The sequence below is a fragment of the Triticum aestivum genome, chromosome 7A, assembly GCF_018294505.1.
Source record: "Triticum aestivum cultivar Chinese Spring chromosome 7A, IWGSC CS RefSeq v2.1, whole genome shotgun sequence".
Classification (NCBI taxonomy): Eukaryota; Viridiplantae; Streptophyta; class Magnoliopsida; order Poales; family Poaceae; genus Triticum; species Triticum aestivum.
This window is the reverse complement of record NC_057812.1, coordinates 539,862,248-539,880,887: the sequence shown is the minus strand read 5'-3', so window position 1 is coordinate 539,880,887 and position 18,640 is coordinate 539,862,248.

Genomic DNA, 18,640 nt, shown 5'->3' with positions numbered 1-18,640 from the left:
TAACGAGATTAAACTAGGTATTGAGATACCGACGATCGAATCTCGGGCAAGTAACATACCGATGACAAAGGGAACAACGTATGTTGTTATGCGGTTTGACCGATAAAGATCTTCGTAGAATATGGAGGAACCAATATGAGCATCCAGGTTCTGCTATTGGTTATTGACCGGAAGTGAGTCTCTGTCATGTATACATAGTTCTCGAACCCGTAGGGTCTGCACGCTTAACGTTCGATGACGATCGACATTACAAGTTTATGTGTTTTGATGTACTGAAGGTAGTTCAGAGTCCCGGATATGATCGCGGACATGACGAGGAGTCTCAAAATGGTCAAGACATAAAGATTGATATATTGGACGGCTATGTTCGGACACCGAAAGTGTTCCGGGAGGTTTCGGATAAAACCAGAGTGCCGGAGGGTTACCGGAACCCCTTGGGAAGTTATTGGGCCCTTAGTGGGCTTTAGGGGAGAGACATGGCAGTAGCCAGGAGGTGGTGCCCCCCCCAAGGGAGTCCGAATTGGACTAGGGGAGGGGGCGCGGCCCCTCTTTCTCTCTCCCTCTCCCTCTCCTTCCTTCCCCCTCCTAGTAGGACTAGGAAAGGAGGAATCCTACTCCTACTAGGAGGAGGATTCCTCCCCCCTTGGCGCGCCCTCTAGGGCCGGCCGGCCTCCTCCTTCCCTCCTTTATATACGGGGGAGGCGGGCACCCCATAGACACACAAGTTGATTGTTTTAGCCGTGTGCAGTGCCCCCCTCCACAGATTTCCACCTCGATCTATCATTGTAGAACTTAGGCGAAGCCCTACGTCGGTAACTTCATCATCAACGTCATCACGCCGTCATGCTGACGAAGCTCTCCCTCACCACTCAGCTGGATCTAGAGTTCGTGGGACGTCACCGAGCTGAACGTGTGCAAATCGCGGAGGTGTCGTACCTTCGGTGCTAGGATCGGTCGGATCATGAAGACGTACGACTACATCAACCGCGTTGTCATAATGCTTCCGCTTACGGTCTATGAGGGTACGTGGACAACACTCTCCCCTCTCGTTGCTATGCATCACCTAGATGGATCTTGCATGTGCGTAGGAATTTTTTTGAAATTACTGTGTTCCCCAATAGTGGCATCCGAGCCAGGTCTATGCGTAGATGTTATATGCACGAGTAGAATCGGATTCAATGGATACTTGGGGTCACTAGTTGATTCTTGATTCAGCGGTATTGTTGGATGAAGTGGCTCAGACCGACATTACGCGTACGATTACCCGAGACTGGTTGTACCGACATGCTTCGCACACATGTGGCTAGTGGGAGTCAGTTTCTCCAACTTTAGTTGAATCGGATTCAATGAACAGGGTTCTTTCTGAAGATCAAAAAGCGATCACTATACCATGTTGTGGTGTTTGATGCGTAGGTAATAATGGTTCTTGCTCTGCCCGTAGTAGCCACGTAAAACTTGCAACAACAAAGTAGAGGACGTCTAACTTGTTTTTGCAGGGCATGTTGTGATGTGATAGGGTCAAGACATGATGCTAAATTTTATTGTATGAGATATCATGTTTTGTAATAGAGTTACCGGCAACTGGCAGGAGCCATATGGTTGTCGCTTTATTGTATGAAATGCAATCGCCATGTAATTGCTTTACTTTATCACTAAGCGGTAGCTATAGTCGCAGAAGCAATAGTTGGCGAGACGACAACGATGCTTCGATGGAGATCAAGGTGTCAAGCCGGTGACGATGGTGATCATGACGGTGCTTTGAAGATGGAGATCAAAGGCACAAGATGATGATGTCCATATCATATCACTTATATTGATTTCATGTGTTGTTTATCCTTTATGCATCCTATTTTTCTTAGTTCGATGGTAGCATTATAAGATGATCTCTCACTAAATTTCAAGGTACAAGTGTTCTCCCTGAGTATGCACCGTTGCTACAGTTCGTCATGTCGGGACACCACGTGATGATCGGGTGTGATAAGCTCTACGTTCACATACAACGGGTGCAAGCCAGTTTTGCACACGCAGAATACTTGGGTTAAACTTGACGAGCCTAGCATATGCAGATATGGCCTCGGAACACTAAGACCGAAAGGTCGAGCGTGAATCATATAGTAGATATGATCAACATAGTGATGTTCACCATTAAAAACTACTCCATCTCACGTGATGATCAGACATGGTTTAGTTGATATGGATCACGTGATCACTTAGATGATTAGAGGGATGTCTATCTAAGTGGGAGTTCTTAAGTAATATGATTAATTAACTTTAATTTATCATGAACTTAGTACCTGATAGTATTTTGCATGTCTATGTTGTTGTAGATAGATGGTCCGTGCTGTTGTTCCGTTGAATTTTAATGCGTTCCTAGAGAAACCTAAGTTGAAAGATGATGGTAGCAATTACACAGACTAGGTCCGTAACTTGAGGATTATCCGCATTGCTACATAGAATAATTACATCCTGGAAGCACTGCTAGGTGACAAACCCGCTGCAGGAGCAACACTAGATGTTATGAACGTCTGGCAGAGCAAAGCTGATGACAACTCGATAGTTCAGGGTGCCATGCTTTACGGCTTAGAACTGGGACTTCAACGACGTTTTGAACGTCATGGATCGTCATGGAGCATATGAGATGTTCTAGGAGTTGAAGTTAATATTTTAAGAAAATGCCCTAATTGAGAGATATGAAGTCCCCAATAAGTTCTACAGCTGCAAAATGGAGGAGAATAGTTCTGTCAGTGAACATATACTCAGAATGTCTGGGTACCACAACCACTTGACTCAGTTGGGGGTTAATCTTCTTGATGATAGTGTCATTGAGAGAGTTCTTCAATCACTGCCACCAAGCTACAAGAGCTTCATGATGAACTATAATATGCAAGGGATGGATAAGACAATTCCTGAGCTCTTCGCAATGCTAAAGGCTGTGGAGGTAGAAATCAAGAAGGAGCATCAAGTGTTGATGGTCAACAAGACCACTAGTTTCAAGAAAAAAGGGTAAAGGGAAGAAGGGGAACTTCAAGAAGGATGACAAGCAAGTTGCTGCTCAAGTGAAGAAGCCTAAGTCTGGACCTAAGCCTGAGACTGAGTGCTTGTAGTGCAAAGGGACTGGTCACTGGAAGCGGAACTGCCCCAAGTATTTGGCGGAGAAGAAGGATGGCAAAGTGAAAGGTATATTTGATATACATGTTATTGATGTGTACCTTACTAATGCTCGCAGTGGCGCCTGGGTATTCGATACTGGTTCTGTTGCTAATATTTGCAACTCGAAACAGGGGCTACGAATTAAGCGAAGGTTGGCTAGGCTAAGGATGAGGTGACGATGCGCGTGGGAAATGGTTCCAAAGTCGATGTGATCGCCGTCGGCATGCTACCTCTACATCTACCTTCAGGATTAGTTTTAGACCTAAATAATTGTTATCTGGTGCCAGCGTTGAGCATGAACATTATATCTGGATCTTGTTTGATGCGAGACGGTTATTCATTTAAAATCAGAGAATAATGGTTGTTCCATTTATACGGGTAATAATCTTTTATGCTCATGCACCCTTGATGAGTGGTCTATTTTTACTAAATCTTGATAGTAGTGATACACATGTTCATAGTATTGAAGCCAACAGATATAAGTTTAATAATGATAGTGCAACTTATTTGTGGCACTGCCGTTTAGGTCATATTGATCTAAAGCGCATGAAGAAACTCCATGCTGATGGGCTTTTGGAATCACTTGATTATGAATCAGTTGATGCTTGTGAACCATGCCTCATGGGCAAGATGACTAAGACTCCATTCTCCAGAACAATGGAACGAGCTACAGACTTATTGGAAATAATACATACTGATGTATGCGGTCCGATGAGTGTTGATGCTCGTGGCGGGTATCGTTATTTTCTTACCTTCACAGATGATTTGAGCAGATATGGGTATATCTACTTGATGAAACATAAGTCTGAAACATTTGAAAAGTTCAAATAATTTCAGAGTGAAGTGGAAAATCATCGTAGCAAGAAAATTAAGTTTCTACGATCTGATCGTGGAGGTGAATATTTGAGTTATGAGTTTGATCTTCATTTGAAACAATACGGAATAGTTTCACAACTCACGCCACCTGGAACACCACAGCGTAATGGTGTGTCCGAATGTCGTAACCGGACTTTATTAGATATGGTGCAATCTATGATGTCTCTTACTGATTTAGCGCTATCGTTTTGGGGTTATGCTTTAGAGACGGCTGCATTCATGTTAAATAGGGCACCATCGAAATCCGTTGAGATGACACCTTATGAACTGTGGTTTGGCAAGAAACCCAAGTTGTCGTTTCTTAAAGTTTGGGGCTGTGATGCTTATGTGAAAAAGCTTCAACCTGATAAGCTCGAACTCAAATCGGAGAAATGTGTCTTCATAGAAGACAGTTGGGTACACCTTCTATCACAGATCCAAAGGCAAGTTATTCGTCGCTAAGAATGGATCCTTTCTAGAGAAGGAGTTTCTCTCGAAAGAAGTGAGTGGGAGGAAAGTAGAACTTGATGAGGTAACTATACCTGCTCCCTTATTGGAAAGTAGTTCATCACAGAAATCAGTTCCAGTGATTCCTACACGAGTAAGTGAGGAAGCTAATGATGATGATGATGAAACTTCTGATCAAGTTACTACCAAACCTTGTAGGCCAACCAGAGTAAGATCCGCACCAGAGTGGTACGGTAATCCTGTTCTGGAGGTCATGTTACTTGACCATGACGAACCTATGAACTATGAGGAAGCGATGATGAGCCCAGATTCCGCAAAATGGCTTGAGGCCATGAAATCTGAGATGGGATCCATGTATGAGAACAAAGTGTGGACTTTGGTTGACTTACCCGATGATCGACAAGCCATAGAGAATAAATGGATCTTCAAGAAGAAGATTGACGCTGACGGTAATGTTACTGTCTACAAAGCTCGACTTGTTGCAAAAGGTTTTCGACAAGTTCAAGGAGTTGACTACGATGAGACCTTCTCACCCGTAGCGATGCTTAAGTCCGTCCGAATCATGTTAGCAATTGCCGCATTTTATGATTATGAAATTTGGCAAATGGATGTCAAAACTGCATTCCTTAATGGATACCTTAAAGAAGAGTTGTATATGATGCAACCAGAAGGTTTTGTCGATCCAAAAGGTGCTAACAAAGTGTGCAAGCTCCAGCGATCCATTTATGGACTGGTGCAAGCCTCTCGGAGTTGGAATATACGCTTTGATAGTGTGATCAAAGCATATGGTTTTATACAGAATTTTGGAGAAGCCTGTATTTACAAGAAAGTGAGTGGGAGCTCTATAGCATTTCTGATATTATATGTGGATGACATATTGCTGATCGAAAATGATACTGAATTTCTGAATAGCATAAAAGGATACTTGAATAAGAATTTTTCAATGAAAGACCTCAGTGAAGCTGCTTATATATTGGGCATCAAGATCTATAGAGGTAGATCAAGACACTTAATTGGACTTTCACAAAGCACATACCTTGATAAAGTTTTGAAGAAGTTCAAAACTGATCAAGCAAAGAAAGGGTTCTTGCCTGTGTAACAAGGTGTGAAGTTGAGTCAGACTCAATGCCCGACCACTACAGAAGATAGAGAGAAAATGAAAGTCATTCCCTATGCTTCAGCCATAGGTTCTATCATGTATGCAATGCTGTGTACCAGACCTGATGTGTGCCTTGCTATTAGTTTAGTAGGGAGGTACCAAAGTAATCCAGGAGTGGATCACTGGACAGCGGTCAAGAACATCCTGAAATACCTGAAAAGGAGCTGTCAGTTGGTGCAGTTCCAAGCCGAGCGTCATGGCGGGATCTAAGTGTGAAGTGGAGTACATAGCTGCTTCGGAAACGACAAATGAAGGAGTCTGGATGAAGGAGTTCATATCCGATCTAGGTGTCATACCTAGTGCATCGGGTCCAATGAAAATCTTTTGTGACAACACTGGTGCAATTGCCTTGGCAAAGGAATCCAGATTTCACAAGAGAACCAAGCACATCAAAACATGCTTCAATTCCATCCACGATCAAGTCAAGGAGGGATACATAGAGATTTGCAAGATACATACAGATCTGAATGTTGCAGACCCCTTGACTAAGCCTCTCTCATGAGAAAAACATGATCAGCACCAAGACTCCATGGGTGTTAGAACCATTACAATGTAATCTAGATTATTGACTCTAGTGCAAGTGGGAGACTGAAGGAAATATGCCCTAGAGGCAATAATAAAGTTGTTATTTATATTTCCTTATATCATGATAAATGTTTATTATTCATGCTAGAATTACATTAACCGGAAAATTAATACATGTGTGAATACACAGACAAACAAAGTGTCACTAGTATGCCTCTACTTGACTAGCTCGTTAATCAAAGATGGTTAAGTTTCCTAACCATAAACACGAGTTGTCATTTGATGAACGGGATCACATCATTAGAGAATGATGTGATTGACTTGACCCATCCGTTAGCTTGGCACTATGATCGTTTAGTTTACTCCATAACTTATACATGTTCCTATGACTATGATATTATGCCACTCCCAAATACCGGAGGAACACTTAGTGTGATATCAAACGTCATAACGTAACTGGGTGACTATAAAGATGCTCTACAGGCGTCTCCGATGGTGTTTGTTGAGTTGGCATAGATCAAGATTAGGATTTGTCACTCCGTGTATCGGAGAGGTATCTCTGGGCCCTCTCGGTAATGCACATCACTATTAGCCTTGCAAGCAATGTGACTAATGAGTTAGTTGCGGGATGATGCATTATGGAACGAGTAAAGAGACTTGCCGGTAACGAGATTAAACTAGGTATTGAGATACCGACGATCGAATCTCGGGCAAGTAACATATCGATGACAAAGGGAACAACGTATGTTGTTATGCGATTTGACCAATAAAGATCTTCGTAGAATATGTAGGAACCAATATGAGCATCCAGGTTCCGCTATTGGTTATTGACCAGAACTGAGTCTCGATCATGTCTACATAGTTCTCAAACCCGTAGGGTCCGCACGCTTAACGTTCGATGACGATCGATATTATGAGTTTATGTGTTTTGATGTACCGAAGGTAGTTCGGAGTCCCGGATATGATCACAGACATGACGAGGAGTCTCGAAATGGTCGAGACATAAAGTTTGATATATTGGACGGCTATGTTCGGACACCAGAAGTGTTCCGGGAGGTTTCAGATAAAACCAGAGTGCCGGAGGGTTACCGGAACCCCTCGGGAAGTTATTGGGCCCTTAGTGGGCTTTAGGGGAGAGACAGGGCAGCAGCCAGGAGGTCCCCCCCAAGGGAGTCCGAATTGGACTAGGGGAGGGGGGCGCGACCCCTCTAGGAGGAGGATTCCTCCCCCCTTGGTGCGCCCTCTAGGGCCGGCCGGCCTCCTCCTCCCCTCCTTTATATACGGGGGAGGGGGCACCCCATAGACACACAAGTTGATTGTTTTAGCCATGTGCGGTGCCCCCCTCCATAGATTTCCACCTCGGTCATCGTTGTAGATCTTAGGCGAAGCCCTGCATTGGTAACTTCATCATCACCGTCATCGCGCCGTTGTGCTGACGAAGCTCTCCCTCGACACTCAGCTGGATCTAGAGTTCATGGGACGTCACCGAGGTGAACGTGTGTAGATCACGGAGGTGCCGTACTTTTGGTGCTAGGATCGGTCGGATCGTGAAGACGTACGACTACATCAACTGTGTAGTCATAACGCTTCCGCTTACGGTCTACGAGGGTACGTGGACAACACTCTCCCCTCTCGTTGCTATGCATCACCTAGATGGATCTTGCCCGTGCGTAGGATTTTTTTTGAAATTACTGCGTTCCCCAACAATATACCCCTCCACCCATCCTCCATTCATGGAGAGAGCCATCAGAACGTGTCAACACTTCTAGCATTTATTTTCTAAGAGAGAACCACGTACTCATGTGTTGAGACCAAGATATTCCAATCCAATCACAGGAATCTTGATCTCTAGCCTTCCCCAAGTTGTTTTCCACTCAAATCATCTTTCCACCATATCCAAATCCGTGAGAGAGAGACTTGAGTGTTGGGGAGACTATCATTTGAAGCACAAGAGCAACTATCATTTGAAGCACAAGAGCAAGGAGTTCATCATCAACACACCATCTATTACCTTTTGGAGAGTGGTGTCTCCTAGATTGGTTAGGTGTCACTTGGGAGCCTCCATCTAGATTATGGAGTTGAACCAAGGAGTTTGTAAGGGCAAGGAGATCGCCTACTTCGTGAAGATCTACCCAAGTGAGGCAAGTCCTTCGTGGGCGATGGCCATGGTGGGATAGACAAGGTTGCTTCTTCGTGGACCCTTCGTGGGTGGAGCCCTCCGTGGACTCGCGCAACCATTACCCTTCGTGGGTTGAAGTCTCCATCAACGTGGACATATGATAGCACCACCTATCAGAACCACGCCAAAAATCTCCGTGTCTCCAATTGCGTTTGCACACTCCAATCCCATCCATTTACTTTCTTGCAAGTTGCATGCTTTACTTTCCGCTGCTCATATACTCTTGCCATGCTTGCTTGAAATGTATTGTGAATGTTTAAACTTGTCTTAAAACTCCACCTTAACTTAAAGAAATTAAAAACTGCTAATTTTCCTTGTTGAGGGTCTAATCACCCCCACTCTAGATACCTCTTCTCGATCCTACACTACTTAACCAAATAAAAATCTAGCCTTTTCCCAATTTTAAGTCTTGGCAGATTTTAACAACTTAACACAAGTCAAGCAGTCAACCTACACATGCAATTCTAAGAGTATAGCAGTGGAATGTAAATCATTGCATATGTAGGTAAATGGGAGGAGTTTGGAGGGAGCAAACTCAATGTAGACATGGAGATTTTTGGCGTGGTTCCAATAGGTGGTGCTATCGCACATCCACGTTGATGGAGACTTCAACCCACAAAGGCTAACGGTTGCGCGAGTCCACGGAGGGCTCCACCCACGAAGGGTCCATGAAGAAGCAACCTTGTCTATCCCACCATGGCCATCGCCCACGAAGGACTTGCCTCACTTGGGTAGATCTTCACGAAGTAGGCGATCTCCTTGCCCTTACAAACTCCTTGGTTCAACTCCACAATCTTGACGGAGGCTCCCAAGTGACACCTAACCAATCTAGGTGACACCACTCTCCAAAAGGTAATAGATGGTGTGTTGATGATGAACTCCTTGCTCTTGTGCTTCAAATGATAGTCTCCCCAACACTCAACTCTCTCTCACGGATTTGGATATGGTGGAAAGATGATTTGAGTGGAAAACAACTTGGGGAAGGCTAGAGATCAAGATTCTTGTGATTGGATTGGAATATCTTGGTCTCAACACATGAGTACGTGGTTCTCTCTCAGAAAATAAATGCTGGAAGTGTTGACACGTTCTGATGCCTCTGTCCATGAATGGAGGATTTGGATATGGTGGAAAGATGATTTGAGTGGAAAGCAACTTGGAGAAGGCTAGAGATCAAGATTCTTGTGGTTGGATTGGAATGTCTTGGTCTCAACACATGAGTAGGTGGTTCTCTCTCAGAAAATGAATGCTGGAAGTGTAGGCACGTTCTGATGGCCTTCTCACCAATGGAGAGGAGGGTGGAGGGGTATATATAGCCTCCACACAAAATCTAACCGTTACATACAATTTACCAAACTCGGTGGGACCGAATAGTGAAACTCGGTCAGACTGATATGGTTCAAAATGTGAACGTTAGGCTTTTTGGTGGGACCAACATGATCAACTCGGTGGGACCAATGCCTTAAGGTTAGGGCATAACTTAAATCTCGGTTTGACCGAATACTTCAACTCGGTAAGACCGATTTTAGTAATAAGCAAACAGAGAGTTGGTCAGGCAAACTCGGTGGGACCGATCGCTCATTTTGGTGAGACCGAAACATTACGAAAAGGAAATAGAGAGTTTGCATTGCGAACTCGATGGGACCGATCGCTCATCTCGATTGGACCGAAACGTTACGAAGGGAAACAGAGACTTTTCAATCCCATCTCGGTGAGACTGATATCCCTATCAGTGAGACTGAATTGATTAGGGTTTCTGGCTATGGCTATGTCAAATGAACTTGGTGGCGCCGGATAGATCAAATCGGCGAGGCCGAGTTTGACTTTTAGGTTTACGACAAATGTGGAAATGGGAAAGTGGTTGAGGCCTTTTGGAGCATATAACTAAGCATTTTGAGCAAGCAAGCCATTAAGCAACACCTCATCCCCTTTTAATAGTATTGGCTTTTCCTATGGACTCAATGTGATCTTGGATCACTAAAATGAAAATGTAGAGTCTTGAGCTTTTGCCAAAATGTGTCCCTAGCATTTTGTGGGGTCCACATCTCTAGTCCATGCCATGCCAATCATTGAACTTCTGAAATGATTATCTTGAAAGAATATTAGTTCAATGAGCTATATGTTGTTAAGAATTACCAAAACCACCCAGGGATTAGTTGCACTTTCAATCTCCCCCTTTTTGGTAATTGATGACAACATATAGATCAAAGCTTCAACAAATGATAATAAGAATGAAATATATCATCGCTCTAAGAAGTATGTGATAAGCAAGAGCTCCCCCTAAATTTGTGCATTATTTAAAATTTGCTTTTGAATGCAAATGCACAATTGATTAGGATCATGGGTCACTCTTCCATGTCACATACATCTTGGTGGAGCGCTCAAAATGATAAAATATGAAATATGCACTCATCACCGAGACAAGATGTGAATGACCATACATAAGAGATAGAGAATATCAACATCCAAGCACAAACGTTAAAGTATGATATGATCAAGCACATGACCATACAAGTATCTCACACACACATAAAGTAGAGTATCAACCAAACAAGCAAGCAAATAAGTAGCAAGAGAGGCAAAAAGGAGCAAAACACACACACACACACACTCTCTCGAAGCCTATGATCTATATACTTTCTCCCCCTTTGGCAACAAGTTAGCAAAAAGCTTGAAAATGCATAGTGCTATGCGGCTCTCTAAGCTTGATCTTCGGGAGCTCCAGAGTGCAAAGGTGGCATGGAGAGGAGTCCTACAACGAATGCATCTGGGCACCCTTTGATAAGCATCATTGGTGGTCTTGTCACTTCTCTCCTCAAGCTCTTCTTGAATCTTCTCCACTAAAATCTGAATCTCTGTGACCTTGACATCCAAGTCATGAAGTCTTGTCTCAAAAATCCTCTCAAGACTCTCTTGATTGAGTTAGGGTGGCCAAGCCTTTCTCAATCCTCAAAGTAGCCTGAATGAGATAGCTAAGTTGATCTTGTTTAGACTTGAGAAATACTTGGGATGCCTCTTCAGCACTTGGTATCTTGGCTGCCTTCTCTGCTTTTTCCTTTTCTCTCTTCTCCTTAACCTCTACTGATGTAGGATCTGAAGCATCCATAACAACTATGTTATCCTCATGATCAGGCCTCAAGGGAAGGTGCTATTTATCCAAAAGACATATGCCTTTTCCCATCTTGGAGTTGATGAGAATCTGGATGTGTGGAGCATACCCACATGATCTCTTCTGATTTGCTACAGTCCTTTTGATTGTCTCAACAATCAAACTCATCACCTTAAATTTCTGTGGCACATCAAACATTTGAAGCAAGTTGATGGAGTGGCCTCTGATCATCCCATGATCTCCTGATTTGGACAACAAGGCGTGCCTCAATATGGTGGTCATGGTGGCCAATCCAGATAACAGATATTATACTTAGCCTAGCTTGTGTGTCTCCAACGCCTTGTCAGGTATATCCTTGTACATATTGGCCATGGAGTTGTGACCTTTCCTGGGATTTACATGGACATCAATGTCATACTCAGCTACTTTCTAGAGCATTGATAAGCTTGGCCCACTCAGCAACAATAGACTGGTACCTTGTACCCTCAAACATCCAGACAATCTTTCCATCTGGGTAAAAGTGAGCAATAGAGTAAAACTGCATGATTAGCTCATCATTCCATATTGTCAATTTTTGACCCACAAAGGTGTCAACTCCATTGAGTCTGAAGCTCTCATGCACTCCAGGGAAATGATCTTCATTATTGTCAATGTACTTCCAGTCCACCCATTTCATTCACACAAAATGAGCTTCTTATCCAAGATGACTGTCTCATAGAAGTCCTGTTGTTCCTTGGTGTGAAATCTATAGTCCACAGCATTTCTTCTCCTCACAGCATAGGGGTCTGATTGTCTCCACAGTCTGAGACCTGCATCCTTTCTTTCCTTCATGTTTTTAGTCACTGGGTGATTGCCATCATGATCAGGAATTTTTGGCTTCAATTTCCTAAGCACTTGGGTTTCTTCTTCTTCTTCTTCTTCTTCTTCTTCTTCTTGGTAATTGATGACAACATATAGATCAAAGCTTCAACAAATGATAATAAGAATGAAATATATCGTCGCTTTGAGAAGTATGTGATAAGCAAGAGCTCCCCCAAAATTTGTGCATTATTTAAAATTTTCTTTTAAATGCAAATGCACAATCGATTAGGATCATGGGTCACTCTTCCATGTCACATACATCTTGGTGGAGCGCTCAAAATGATAAAATATGAAATATGCACTCATCACCAAGACAAGATGTGAATGACCATACATAAGAGATAGAGAATATCAACATCCAAGCACAAACATTAAAGTATGATATGATCAAGCACATGACCATACAAGTATCTCACACACACATAAAGTAGAGTATCAACCAAACAAGCAAGCAAATAAGTAGCAAGAGAGGCAAAAAGGAGCAAAACACACACTCTCTCTCTCTCTCTCGAAGCCTATGATCTATATACTTTCTCCCCCTTTGGCAACAAGTTAGCAAAAAGCTTGAAAATGCATAGTGCTATGCGGCTCTCTAAGCTTGATCTTCGGGAGCTCCAGAGTGCAAAGGTGGCATGGAGAGGAGTCCTACAACGAATGCATCTGGGCACCCTTTGATAAGCATCGTTGGTGGTCTTGTCACTTCTCTCCTCAAGCTCTTCTTGAATCTTCTCCACTGAAATCTGAATCTCTGTGACCTTGACATCCAAGTCATGAAGTCTTGTCTCAAAAATCCTCTCAAGACTCTCTTGATTGAGTTAGGGTGGCCAAGCATTTCTCAATCCTCAAAGTAGCCTGAATGAGATAGCCAAGTTGATCTTGTTTAGACTTGAAAAATACTTGGGATGCCTCTTCAGCACTTGGTATCTTGGCTGCCTTCCCTGCTTTTGCTTTTTCTCTCTTCTCCTTAGCCTCTACTGATGTAGGACCTGAAGCATCCATAACAACCGTGTTATCCTCACAACCAGGCCTCAACGGAAGGTGATCTTTATCCAACAGATATGTTCACGACTAGAATGACAACACTACGTACGCTTCGACCAGGTGGGTCCCGAAGATGTAGCTGGTGGGTCTCAGCAGTCAAGGGGGAAACATTTTTTTGTGAAATACGGTGGCCTGACCGGTGGGTCGCTACTGTCAGGTGGATGAATCATTAATAAGGAGGCACTTCCTTGCCACGGCCATGGACCCAGCTGTCAGCCTCTCCATGTACAGTACTCTTCCGATGGAAGTCGTTACTTGACCACCTTGACCATGCCGTGCCGAGAGCACCAGTGCGGTGGACGACGGGGAGGCCTAGGAAGGGGAGTGGAGGGATGGCCTAGCCAGCGGTGGGAGTAGTAGGGGGCAGTGAGGCCTCCGCGACATCACAATCGGCCACACGAGGCAGGAGCACTGATACGTCTCCATCGTATCTACTTTTCCAATCACTTTTGCCCTTGTTTTGCACTCTAACTTGCATGATTTGAATGGAATTAACCCGGACTAACACTGTTTTCAACAGAATTGCCATGGTGTTATTTTTGTGCAGAAATAAAAGTTCTTGGAATGACCTGAAAATCAACAGAGAATTATTTTGGAACATATAAAAAATACTGGAAGAAGAATCCACGTCAGGGGGGCATCCACCTGTCCACGAGGGTGGGGGCGCGCCCCCTGCCTCGTGGGCCCCCTGACGCTCCACCGACCTCAACCTTGACTCCATATATTCACTTTCGGGGAGAAAAAAATCAGGAAGAAGGATTCATCGCGTTTTACGATACAGAGCCGCCGCCAAGCCCTAAACTCTCTCGGGGGGCTGATCTGGAGTCCGTTCGGGGCTCCAGAGAGGGGAATTCGTCGCCATCGTCATCATCAACCTTCCTCCATCACCAATTTCATGATGCTCACCGCCATGCGTGAGTAATTCCATCGTAGGCTTGCTGGACGGTGATGGGTTGGATGAGATTTATCATGTAATCGAGTTAGTTTTGTTAGGGTTTGATCCCTAGTATCCACTATGTTTTGAGATTGATGTTCCTATGACTTTGCTATGCTTAATGCTTGTCACTAGGGCCCGAGTGCCATGATTTCAGATATGAACCTATTATGTTTTCATCAATATATGAGAGTTCTTGATCCTATCTTGCAAGTCTATACTATGTGTTATGATCCGGCAACCCCGAAGTGATAATAGTCGGGACCACTCCCGGTGATGACCGTAGTTTGAGGAGTTCATGTATTCACTATGTGTTAATGCTTTGGTCCGATACTGTATTAAAAGGAGGCCTTAATATCCCTTAGTTTCCAATAGGACCCCGCTGCCACCGGAGGGTAGGACAAAAGATTTAATGCAAGTACTTTTCCATAAGCACGTATGACTATATTCGGAATACATGCCTACATTACATTGATGAATTGGAGCTACTTCTGTGTCACCCTATGTTATGACTGTTACATGATGAACCGCATCCGGCATAATTCTCCATCACCGATCCAATGCCTACGAGCTTTCCATATCTTGTTCTTCGCTTATTTACTTTTCCGTTGCTATTGTTACAATCACTACAAAACACCAAAAATATTACTTTTGCTACCGTTAGTTTATCGTTACCACTACTATCATATTACTTTGCTACTAAATACTTTGCTGCAGATATTAAGTTATCCAGGGTGGTTGAATTGACAACTCACCTACTAATACTTGAGAATATTCTTTGGCTCCCCTTGTGTCGAATCAATAAATTTGGGTTGAATACTCTACCCTCGAAAACTGTTGCGATCCCCTATACTTGTGGGTTATCAAGACTATTTTCTGGCGCCATTGCTGTGGAGTGATGTCTACTACACAACCTTCTTCTTGTAGACGTTGTTGGGCCTCCAAGTGCAGAGGTTTGTAGGATAGTAGCAAATTTCCCTCAAGTGGATGACCTAAGGTTTATCAATCCGTAGGAGGCATAGGATGAAGATGGTCTCTCTCAAGCAACCCTGCAACCAAATAACAAAGAGTCTCTTGTGTCCCCAACACACCCAATACAATGGTAAATTGTATAGGTGCACTAGTTCGGCGAAGAGATGGTGACACAAGTGCAATATGGATGGTAGATAAAGGTTTTTGTAATCTGAAAATATAAAAACAGCAAAGTAACTAATGATAAAAGTGAGCACAAATGGTATTGCAATGATAAGAAACAAGGCCTAGGTTTCATACTTTCACTAGTGTAAGTCCTCTCAACAATAATAACATAATTGGATCACATAACTATCCCTCAACATGCAACAAAGAGTCACTCCAAAGTCACTAATAGCGGAGAACGAACGAAGAGATTATGGTAGGGTACGAAACCACCTCAAAGTTATTCTTTCCAATCAATCCGTTGGGCTATTCCTATAAGTGTCACAAACAGCCCTAGAGTTCATACTAGAATAACACCCTAAGACACAAATTAACCAAAACCCTAATGTCACCTAGATACTCCATTGTCACCTCAAGTATCCGTGGGTATGATTATACAATATGCATCACACAATCTTAGATTCATCTATTCAACCAACACATAGAACCTCAAAGAGTGCCCCAAAGTTCCTACCGGAGAATCATGACGAAAACGTGTGCCAACCCCTATGCATAGGTTCATGGCCGGAACCCGCAAGTTGATCACCAAAACATACATCAAGCGAATGACGTGATATCCCATTGTCACCACAAATACACACGACAAGACATACATCAAGTGTTCTCAAATCTTTGAAGACTCAATCTGATAAGATAACTTCAAAGGGGAAACTCAATCCATTACAAGAAAGTAGAGGAGGGAGAAAACATAATAAGATCCAACTATAATAGCAAAGCTCACGATACATCAAGATCGTACCACCTCAAGAACACGAGAGAGAGAGAGATCAAACACATAGCTACTGGTACATACCCTCAGCCCCGAGGAAGAACTACTCCCTCCTCGTCATGGAGGGCACCGGGATGATGAAGATGGCCGCCAGAGAGGGATTGCCCCCTCCGGCAGGGTGCCGGAATGGGTCTAGATTGGTTTTTGGTGGCTACGGAGGCTTCTGGCGGCGGAACTCCCGATCTATTGTGCTCCCGGATGTTTTTAGGGTATATGGAGATATATAGATGGAAGAAGTACGTCAGGGGAGCCACGAGGGGCCCACGAGGGTGGAGGGCGCGCCCAAGGGGTTGGGCGCGCCCCTCTACCTCGTGGCCTCCTCGAATCTTCCCTTACGTGGACTCCAAGTCTCCCAGGCTTCTTCTGATCCAGAAATAAGTTCCGTGAAGTTTCAGGTCAATTGGACTCCGTTTGATTTTCCTTTTCTGTGATACTCTAAAACAAGGAAAAAACAGAAACTGGCACTGGGCTCTGGGTTAATAGGTTAGTCCCAAAAATAATATAAAAGTGCATAATAAAGCCCATAAACATCCAAAGTTGATAAAATAATAGCATGGAACAATAAAAAATTATAGATACGTTGGAGACGTATCAGCATCCCCAAGCTTAATTCCTGCTCGTCCTCGAGTAGGTAAATGATAAAAACAGAATTTTTGATGTGGAATGCTACCTAACATATTTATCCATGTAGTTCTCTTTATTGTGGCAAAAATATTCAGATCCATAAGATTCAAGACAAAAGTTTAATATTGATATAAAAGCAATAATACTTCAAGCATACTAACTAAGCAATTATGTCTTCTCAAAATAACATGGCCAAAGAAAGCTATCCCTACAAAATCATATAGTCTGGCTATGCTCCATCTTCACCACACAAATTTTTTAAATCATGTACAACTCCGATGACAAGCCAAGCAATTGTTTCATACTTTTGATGTTCTCAAACATTTTCAATCTTCATGCAATACATGAGCGTGAGCCATGGACATAGCACTTTAGGTGGAATAGAATGGTGGTTGTGGAGGAGACAAAAAGGAGAAGATAGTCTCACATCAACTAGGCGTATCAACGGGCTATGGAGATGCCCATCAATAGATATCAATGTGAATGAGTAGGGATTGACATGCAACGGATGCACTAGAGCTATAAATGTATGAAAGCTCAAAGAAAGAAACTAGGTGGGTGTGCATCCAACTCGCTTGCTCATGAAGACCTAGGGCATTTTGAGGAAGCCCATCATTGGAATATACAAGCCAAGTTCTATAATGAAAGATTCCCACTAGTATATGAAAGTGACAACATAGGAGACTCTCTATCATGAAGATCATGGTGCTACTTTGAATCACAAGTGTGGTAAAAGGATAGTAGCATTGCCCCTTCTCTCTTTTTCTCTCATTTTTCTATTTTTTTATTTGGGCCTTTTCTCTTTTTTATGGCCTCTTTTTTTTTCTTTCTTTTTCTTTTTCATCCGGAGTCTCATCCCGACTTATGGGGGAATCATAGTCTCCATCATCCTTTCCTCACTGGGACAATGCTCTAATAATGATGATCATCACACTTTTATTTACTTACAACTCAAGAATTATAACTCGATACTTAGAACAAAATATGACTCTATATGAATGCCTCCGGCGGTGTAGCGGGATGTGCAATGAATCAAGAGTGACATGTATGGAAGAATTATGAACGGTGGCTTTGCCACAAATACGATGTCAACTACATGATCAAAGCAATATGACAATGATGAAGCGTGTCATAATAACGGAACGCTGGAAAGTTGCATGGCAATATATCTCGGAATGGCTATGGAAATGCCATAATAGGTAGATATGGTGGATGTTTTGAGGAATGTATATGGTGGTTTTAAGATACCGGCGAAAGTTGCGCGGTACTAGAGAGGCTAGCAATGGTGGAAGGGTGAGAGTGCGTATAATCCATGGACTTAACATTAGTCATAAAGAACCCACATACTTATTGCAAAAATCTATTAGTTATCGAAACAAAGTACTACGCACATGCTCCTAGGGGGATAGATTGGTAGGAAAAGACCATCGCTCGTCCTCGACCGCCACTCATAAGGAAGACAATCAATAAATAAATCATGCTCCGACTTCATCACATAACGGTTCACCATACGTGCATGCTACGGGAATCACAAACTTCAACACAAGCATTTCTCAAATTCACAACTACTCAACTAGCACGACTCTAATATCACCATCTCCATATCTCAAAACAATTATCAAGTATCAAACTTCTCTTAGTATTCAATGCACTTATATGAAAGTTTTTATTATATCCCTCTTGGATGCCCATCATATTAGGACTAGTTTCATAACCAAAGCAAACTACCATGCTATTTTAAAGAATCTCAAAATGATATAAGTGAAGCATGA